The sequence below is a fragment of the Miscanthus floridulus genome, chromosome 4, assembly GCF_019320115.1.
Source record: "Miscanthus floridulus cultivar M001 chromosome 4, ASM1932011v1, whole genome shotgun sequence".
Lineage (NCBI taxonomy): Eukaryota > Viridiplantae > Streptophyta > Magnoliopsida > Poales > Poaceae > Miscanthus > Miscanthus floridulus.
The window spans coordinates 72,221,970-72,231,740 of record NC_089583.1 but is presented as its reverse complement, the minus strand read 5'-3'; the positions used below and the strand labels follow the sequence as shown (position 1 = coordinate 72,231,740).

The 9,771-nt window shown below is 44.2% G+C and overlaps 2 pseudogenes; one reads left to right on the top strand and one right to left on the bottom strand.

Moving 5' to 3' along the window:
- The first annotated feature begins 247 nt into the window (after positions 1-247).
- LOC136551716 (uncharacterized) lies at positions 248-1,222 on the top strand (annotated as a pseudogene).
- Positions 1,223-1,760: 538 nt separating this feature from the next.
- Positions 1,761-2,841, bottom strand: LOC136551715 (glutathione S-transferase T3-like; annotated as a pseudogene).
- Positions 2,842-9,771: the final 6,930 nt, after the last annotated feature.

Here is a 9,771-nt window from a genome sequence, read left to right as displayed (position 1 = left end):
GCCAGGCCTAGTCGCCAGCAACGCACCCACCAAGCCTGCTCGCAAGCGCAACGCACGCACCACCGCCGCTGCTCGCAAGCAACGCACGCACCGCCGCCAGGCGCAAAGCACGCCTTGGTACGGCTGTCCCTGCATGGCCGCGCCGTTCGGTGCAACGGTGTAGCCGAGCAGCAGCCGCAGTGAGCACTTCATGCATTCAGATTTTGTCAGGTGAATCCATCAGCCGAGCAGCAACCGTAGGTGTGTAATGGATTCTGAAGCCGAGTTCAATCTGCTGAATGAAGTGGTCGATTCATCGTCTTCGGATGATGACGATGAATTGTATATTGCCGCTGCAGACATAGTAGCAACGGATATTAGCAATGAACCATGTCATCGTGGTTCCGTTGAGGGACATCGTGTAATAAATCGTGATAGACAGTCAGGGCACGTGAGACTTTATCGAGACTATTTTTTAGATGATCCTACATACGGGCCAAATTATTTCAGGCGCAGGTTTGTATGTACCCCATTTTTTTTCAATTATACCTTGTATATATATTCGATTGTCGCCTAATTAATTTGTCTTCTTGCATAGATTTCGAATGAGGCATCATGTGTTTGTCCATATAATGAATGTTGTCGAGGATCATGACGACTATTTTGTGCAAAAGAGAAATGCAGCTGGTACCCTAGGACTTTCTTGTTTGCAGAAGGTTGTGGCGGCATTTTGGATGATAGCTTACGGAGTAGCGGCTGATGCTATGGATGACTATGTTTGTATTGGTGAGAGTACTGCTCTAGAGAGTTTGAGAAGGTTTGTCAGAGCTGTTGTTCATATATTTGGGCATGAGTACATGAGAAAGCCTAATGAACATGATACAGCTAGATTGCTTGCAATTGGTGAGAGAAGAGGTTTTCCAGGTATGCTTGGTTCCATAGATTGCATGCATTGGACCTGGAAAAATTGCCCTGTTGCATGGCAGGGTATGTACGTGGGGCACAAAAAGGATCCTACAATTATACTAGAAGCGGTTGCTTCTAAAGATCTTTGGATTTGGCATGGTTTTTTTTGGGATGCCGGGCTCGCATAATGATATCAATGTTCTCCAAAGATCTCCTGTTTTTGCAAGGCTTGCTGAAGGTGATGGTCCACAGGTTAACTATAACATCAATGGAAACAATTATACAATGGGTTATTATCTCGCAGATGGCATATATCCATCTTGGGCCACTTTCATGAAGACCATACCAGAACCTCAAGGTAACAAGAAGAAATATTTTGCTAAGGCACAAGAAGCATGTAGAAAGGATGTTGAAAGAGCGTTTGGGGTTCTATAAGCTCGCTTTGCTATCGTTCGAAGACCAGCTCGTTTGTGGGATGAGGACACGCTTGGAGAAATCATGAACGCTTGTATCATTATGCACAACATGATTGTTGAGGATGAGGGGGATGATGAAGATGATTTCAATTACGACGATATGGGAGAAAAGGTGATAGTATCCCATGATAGTACCCCTGAGCTCGATGCTTTCATTCAAAATTACAAGAAAATCAAGGACAAGGAAACGCACACACAACTTCAGGCCGATCTTATTGAGCACTTGTGGCAAAATTATCCAGATTTATACAATAATACCATTAATGATTGATTTCAATTGTCATTGGACTGTAATGATGCCATGATTATAATTATTGTAGAATGTTATGATTTACAATGCAGAAAACAACCAGCACAATGTTTAAGAAATATGGTACTCAGTACAATATGATAATTTATCTAATTTTTTATACGCCGTGCAAGTATGTCATTCTGGAGCTGTTCATATAGTAGCTGCTGTTTGGTGGACATGGTACTCGTATCGACATTGATAATTCTCTCTTCTTCAAGGTTCCTCTCGAACTCAAATTTGTCTTTCTCAAGTCTGATTCTTTCTTCCTCGATTCTGTTCCTTTCTTCCTCGATTCTGATCCTTTCTGCCTGCAATGCAAAGGCTTTTTTGCACCTCTCCTCTTTTTTCAAATCCTTCTCTATGTCAGCCTCTTTCTTCTTTGCCAACAAATAATCCAATGCTTCGATGCTAGAACGTTGTCGTAATTTGTCTTTCTCCTTCTTCTTCCCTACAGGTCTGTCCACTATAGGCATTGCTGCCTAACTCTATTCACCATTTGCAGTGACAACTAATTGTGCAGCCGCTACAGGACTTGAATTCGCCGTGGTCTTTTGCTTTTTCCTTGAAGTCGTTCCACAGGGATTGCTTCTATTTTTCCACTTGGCCTTGTCTTTCAATTTTTCCCAGCAATGGAGGTAAAGGGAAATTCCGGTGATGCTTGTCCTCAGACTTGAACATTTTTAATGCATTTTTTTCCTGCAAATTCAAACACATAGAGACTGCATGACATAGAGAAACATCATATACAATTTGAAGGGCAAGGTCTGTTATCTTTACCTTATCAGCGAAAGATAAACCACTTTGATTTCTAGCCTCTATCTTTGAAACGCAACCAGCATATAAGTTCACATCATGTAGAATACCAGACCACCGGCTCATTAGGGAGCTTTGCGTTCGATCAGAATCAAATGTCTTGTTTATATGAAAGTAATCATATATTCTTTTCCAATAAGTCGAACGTGATTGATCAACTCCATGCACTAGATCCAAACTCACATTTAGCCATGCTAAGACCAACATTTCATCCTCGTCTTTACTGAAATTCTTGGACCTTTTCTGACTCCCTTTGACACTTGCTAGGGCCTCATCACATGCTATCGTTTCATTAGGAGTTGGGACATTATCAGACAAAGCAGCAAGATTACAACCCCTTGTAATTATGTCGGTAAAAGATCTTTCCGAATCCATGGCACCTGTGAAAAGAAACCACAGGGACAATCAAGATCATAGAATGAAATACCACAGTGAAATGCCACAGTGAAAAAATACCACAGGCAATGAGAATCAATACGACAATGTCAGTGGTTTGAAGAAAAAGGGCAGTTCAGAACTAACAAGGTTACCTACTACACTAGAGAAATGTAGGCAGTATCATCAGGCAATGGGTAAACCTAAAATAAGTGGACATCCCAAAGATTTAAATGATTTTAATTTTAACTAGTTTCCCAAGTCAAAGTAATTACAAATAGACAGGCACTTTCCAGCCAGCCCACTCAACATGGAATATTTCTAAAGTACCGCCAAGTGGAAAGACCACGACAGACAAGTAGTGCTAAATAAAAAATCATGATATAAAAGGATCATCTTAAACTGATAAATCAGACAGGGAAACAACTTATGAATGAAATAATGCTTCCAAATAAAAAGAATCTGTTTGTGTCAGGTTAAAGCATATCGCCTAATCCTAGGTACAAACTGTACGCAAGGATTGCAACTTGAACTCTTGAAGCTTGACTGATCACTCCGGCGCGACTCATCAAATGGTAGTGCAGACAATTGACTACGTTAGCCACAAGACGACGTTGAAAGAACAAACCCCAGGCAATGAGAATCAATACGACAATGCCAGTGGTTAGGGAAAGAGAATCATATATTATACAAAACCATCTTAGCTAGTTCTCAGGTTGCCAGTTTTCTCATGAAGGGCTAGCTAATATTGCACAAATCATCTAAACTGGTTTTATCGATTCAGTGTAAATTAAAGTAAATCAGCTTAGCCAGTTTTACTTTGGCTAAACTTCAGTAAGTACAGCAGTTTGTATCATGACTTATATATCTATCTCCAGTTCTCCACTAGACCTGCGAGACAACAGTATTGACCTGCATTCTAATCAACTAAACATCTTAGGGTGTTGAAAAAGAGGACTAGCAAGAGTGGGTGACTCCTTTAATACATATTATAGTGAAATACCACAGTGAAAAAATACCACAGTGAATAAAATTACTAAACATACTAAAATACACAAGCTCTAGTTCAATAAATAAATTTGTAAATATGCACAATCACTACCTTCACTTTATTGCAACTAGTCGAATTCTACTATCTAAAATTAGCAAGAATGCTTTCATGATTCCTAGCTCACCAATTCTGAGTTCACAAGAATGCTTTCATTCACAAGTAATTGCCAAGAATGCTTTCATTCACAAGTACAGAGATGACTAAATTCAATGTGCTGCATAGGAAGATGACTAAATTCAATATGCTGCACAGCTACAGAGATTCAACTGAAAAACAAACTGAAGATTAAAAAACTACTATTGATAGCAAAATAGACAGACACTTGAACAAGTTTCACAAAAATCTGACCTCAACTCATTATATGCACAGTTCATGATTCCTAGCTCACCAAATCTGAGTTCACAAGAATGCTTTCATTCACAATCAATTGCCAAGCATGCTTTCATTCACAAGTACTCGCAATACATAGCTACTCACAAATTGCATCTGAGCTTACAGGTACATTTCAGATGTGCTGTAGAAAAAATTTAAAGCCCTATTTGCTCCATAGGAAGATGACTAAATTCAATGTGCTGCACAGCTACAGAGATTCAACTGAAAAACAAATTGAAGATTAAAAAACTACTATTGATAGCAAATTAGACAGTCACTTGAACAAGTTTCACAAAAATCTGACCTCAACTCATTATATTATGCACAGTTCATGATTCATAGCTCACCAAATCTGAGTTCACAAGAATGCTTTCATTCACAATCAATTGCCAAGAATGCTTTCATGTACATTTCGAGTAGGCTTCATTATTAAAAAACAAAAAAAATTGGATCTAGGTATTTGGAACTCACCGGAATACATGCCAGACAAGGGGGCTGATGCAGCGGGGGCAACATTGGGAGGAAGAACTCCACGCCGCAGCCCAGGTACCCCTGCTCTTTGCAACCAAGGCAACGACGGCAACTGATGTTCCTCCCAACCGCTGGCCGCCGAGAAGATGGGGAATGACTGGAGCTCAGAAGAATTGGGGTCCCCGTGGCCGTGGCTCCTAGACATTAGATCTGCTTCTAATTGTGCCTGCGACATGGTGCCTCCGCATGATTCCGAGGTCCTCAAAGGGATCCGCGTCGAGGAGAGAGGAAGACGCAGGTGCCGAGAAGAAGAAGCGCGGGATGGGAAGAAAAACAGGAGAAGGATAGGGGGGCGCACGCGGGAGGGGGAGAGGCTGGCGCGCGGAGAAGGAAATCAAGCGCGGGAGCGGCGAAGCCTGCACACGGGATTCCATTGCCGCCGCGGCACGGAGAAGAAAAATGAGCGCGGGAGAGGCGAGCCTGAGCGTGGGATTCCATTGGCGCCGCAGGATAGCAAGCGAGTCTCGCATGGGAAAATTGGCCAGCGACGACTCCGGGATGGCGAGCGTTGAAAAATAGAACACCGGATAGAAAAGCTGTTGGATAACTTTTTTGAGCCACAATAGCTATAATAGCATGCACAAATGTATTTAGCCCATCTATAGGAGATGCTCTAACTCTGAGGATGCAGTTTCAGGTCATCTCCATGTGTGCGTCCAATCGTAACAGTAAAGGCGAAGTAAATTTCCTTTTCCTCGTCTGACGTGTGGGGCCCATTTCTATAATCGGCAACTGCCTATTCCCACTCTCTTCTCTCTGATGACCGGGCCAGCTTCCTTCTCCTTCCTCATTTGGTATTCATCGCCCACTCCTCCATACACTGCTATGCGCCCACTCACAAACCCTAACATTGTCGCGCCACCGCACCGCCTCTCTGTCCGTCGCGTCTCCACCGCTGTCGCACCGTGCCTTCACACTACCTCACCGTCACCATGCGCACCCATGCACTCCATGATCACGCTCTCCACGTGACCCTTGGGCATGCCCATGCTGTGGCTGAACCACCCAAAATAGCATACTTACAGAGGTGCTCATCTTCCACCAGACACTAAGCACCCTGAAAGCAAGCTACAGTGCGGTGTCCGTCGGGCACACCCCGAGGGAGAACCCAAAAGATCCACATTTTTCCTGAGGATCCAATAATGAGAGTGAGTTACAATACTTGTCCATTTCATACATTAGAAGTTCTTAAAAAGTACATTATTACATTACCAAATGTTAGAGTGCGGAATAATAAACAGCAAAATTTAAAATAAGCATCTAACGATAAGAACGAGGATCCGTCTGAGCCCACCAGAAGAATCCTCCACACAACGATACTTCTCAAGCATCACCTGCAATAGGGGTAAATAAACCCTAAGTACACAATGTACTCGCAAGACTTATCCGACTAGTGGGAATAATTTCCCGACTCCAAGGAATATGAGAAGCTTTATGGTTTGTTGGTTTTCTTTTAGCAGAAAGTAATACAAATAGTGAGTCCTTATTTATGTTATTATTATCAGCAGTATTAAGTTATTATCTAGCCTGTCTATATAAGCACCTATTCTACTTTCAAGCAAGAGTTGAGCAATCAGTTCCATTTCTTCTTCTTTTAACTTTTAGTTCTTACTACGATGCTAGAGGTAAGACAAGTTGTACCGACTCAGCGGTGATTCGTGAACCAATGTGCCTAGTTGGGTGCCCCAAAAATACACGCCTCGCTTGTACCCTAGGCACAAGCAGGACCAACCCATCACCCTCCTATCCTAGGTTTCTAGGTCCCCATCCAAACTTGGACTCCAAGCCCCCACTCCTAAGTCTTAGACTCAGGGCAGTGCAAGGACCTCCACCATCCCCGCCTCCAATCAGTCGGTCTAGAAAGAGCCAGATCCACAACAAGAGATCAATAAGTCTTCGTTGCGCCCATACCAAGTATGTGCTCGGGACAATAGATCTGTGACTTACCTCGCGTCCATTGCAACGACCGGTCCTTAACCGACCAGATAGGGAAAAAGTGTAACCAAGCTATGCCCTATTAGACGTAGAACACTACCTCTTACACTCATCAGTACCCAAACCATATCCCTGCTTGGTCACCATTTTTTCTTTCGACCATTTTATCATGAGTGATTATATTTATCACCTATTTGTGAGTAACGATAGGTTACCCACGCTACCAACAACCTGAGCATAGCAGCTACTCGACCTATACTAGTAGGACTCATGGGTGGATATGTTTATGCACGTAGTTTCCATAAAATGTCTGTAACTTAAATGCACATCATATATATATATAATAGGGGTTATGCACCAGGGCTTGCCTTAGGTAGGTGACGGGTCAGTAAGGTCAGCACCAAAAGGCTCCGGGGCTCCCTCCTGCATGAGGATCTCCTCCTCGTACTCCTCAATGACTTCATCGTACTCCTATTCGTCGATGGGCACAAATTCTACCAGCTCGTGATCTACATGCATGAAATGATGATGTAATGCTTAGTAATATAGCAACAACAACTCTTAAAATAAAAGTACATCTGTTTAACTACTAAGCTAGTACTACTGACCATAGTACTAAGCTATCTATTGTTACCGATAACAAGTTTGAAGTATGACATACATTATTATAGCAACTACATGTATTCTTACTCCTAATACTGATTTACGCTATATACGATAAAGCAAGCATAATAGCTACTCTATTTATCAACTCATTCTAAGGCTACAAAATTTACAGCAAGTACATAATAACCTAGTGAGCCTACTATAAAATTTTCATAGCTATAGCTATCACCAATTTACCACAAAAATTCCTACAATTATTAATCTACAAAATACTAAGCTCTTTAGTTTGAATTTATGAACCTACCATTGTTACAACTAATTGTACTCTAACTACACTAACAAGTAGGTGATATTTTTGTGAACCTAACAAACTTGGTTTCACTATTTTTGGACATCTACATGATTTACTACAATTTATTAAAGTTTAGCTCAAACTAATATTGAATAAACATTCATGAATTTACTAGAAAATGAAAACTGATTTCTATCTTGCGGCCCACGTGAGTGACCCAGCCCAACCCACGATGCCTGCGCACGCACTCGCATAGTGCACTAGCATGGCCCAGCGCGGTATAGCCCACGCATGCCAGTGGCCCATAGAGGGAAAACCCACGCGTGCGCAAAAATATGCAAAAGAGCCCTTGGATTCCAATCAAATGGAACCGTAGTCCATTCCACTATTCGCTTCTCTCACTGACTCTAGCACTTAACCCCCTAGTTTACTTCAAATTTACGTTGTGATGTCCCTAGCTAGACTTAACAAAGACCACGACCCTCTCGGCCTAACGTCGGCAAGCACGCACCTCCACGGCCTCGATTCTTACCACCGCGGCACTCCTCAACCCAAGAGCATCTGATAGGGGTACTAAACAACCCGGTTGGTGACGCATAGAGGCATGGCCACGCACCATGGTGGTGTTTGGCCATGGTGATGCCGATGCCGGTGAATTAACCTTGCCTAACACCTCAACCGCTACTCCTTAACCATCTACAGACTGCGTTAAACAATGTAGAAGTCCTATTTGAACCGCTACTACATTCAAGCACGTCGGGCACGGAAACGACATCTACCCACGTCCGGCGAACCTCGGCTCTAATTAAGTCAACCAACTACCATAGGTGCAAGAGGACCTCACCAGTGATGTGATGGACAGGCTAGGCGAAGTCGCGAGGAATGGCAATGGGCTGGCCATGCACGCGAGTTTGTTCCGGTTCATGCCGACCGCGGAGAAGACGTTCCCGGTGACCTGCTACACCGTCGGCAGGGCCACTACATGGGCGAGGCAAATGAGTCAAGGAGAGGCAACAGCCATGCTTGATTGAAACAAAAGAGCAAGGAGCAGTGCCTTGGGCCGAGAACTTGTCTCGCCAGCCATGGCGGACCACCGAGGGGAAAATTCTCCCCATTACCTCGCCGTAGGAAAGAAACCCATTGAGATGACTCCAATCGGAAGCTAACTACTCTAGCTATTTGGGCGCACGGTGAATTGGAAAGGGATGGACTGCACCTAGCCAATTTGTTGGGCGACGGTGTTCGGCTAAATGGGTTCAACGGTAGGGGAAAACTCCAACTAAGGCCCTGGCACCGTATGGCTGCAACAGCAGTGGGCTTGGCACGATGCTGGACATCAATGCGACCTCTAGATGTGTGCACGAGTTCAACACTCCAACGCGCGACCGTAGCTCCACGACACGCAAGGCGAGGGCGGCACGGCTCTACGCCATAGAGGCTGGCATGTTTGGGAGCACTGTAGAGTGGCATGGCATGAAGTGTAGACAGGACGATGAAGTTAGGTAGGGCGAGGCCACATGCGTGTAGCCGAAGTGTCAACAACAACAGCGGCCATGTAGGTGGTGATGGATGGCGCACAGTGCGACTGGGGTGTAGTGCGACGCAATGGCAATAGAGCGGTCTGTGCGTGGCATGGCGGTGTGGGTCCGCACAGCGGTGCACGAGCGTGTGCATGCGTGCTGTGCGCTAGCGTGTGGTGGTAGGAGGTCATGGCCAGCAGTGCAGGGGCCATGTGCACGGCCATCCATGCATAGGTGTGGCAGTGGCGATGTGGCTGGTGCGACCACGAGCACTGGGTGGCTAGAGCAGTGGTGCCAGGCCGAACAGAGGTGGTGACCATGCCCAGAAGTGAAAAACATGTCATGCATGCTTTTTAAAGCTGCTACGACAACCAAGTCGATGATCCAAAAGCCAAACCAGTCATTCTATCTTCAAGCAGGTACATAGGGCTATCGAACTAAGCCAAAACACCTTGCCACTTCTTAACCTGATCGCTCTACAAAAATTGCTGAACATGGCTTCGTCAACGCATTGTTCGACATGGGAAATTTTATCTAAGTCCTAATGATTTCACGTCGAATGTGATTTTCAAGTTACCTGATTGTGGGGGTACGACCTCGGATACCCATGGCAGGCCATATGG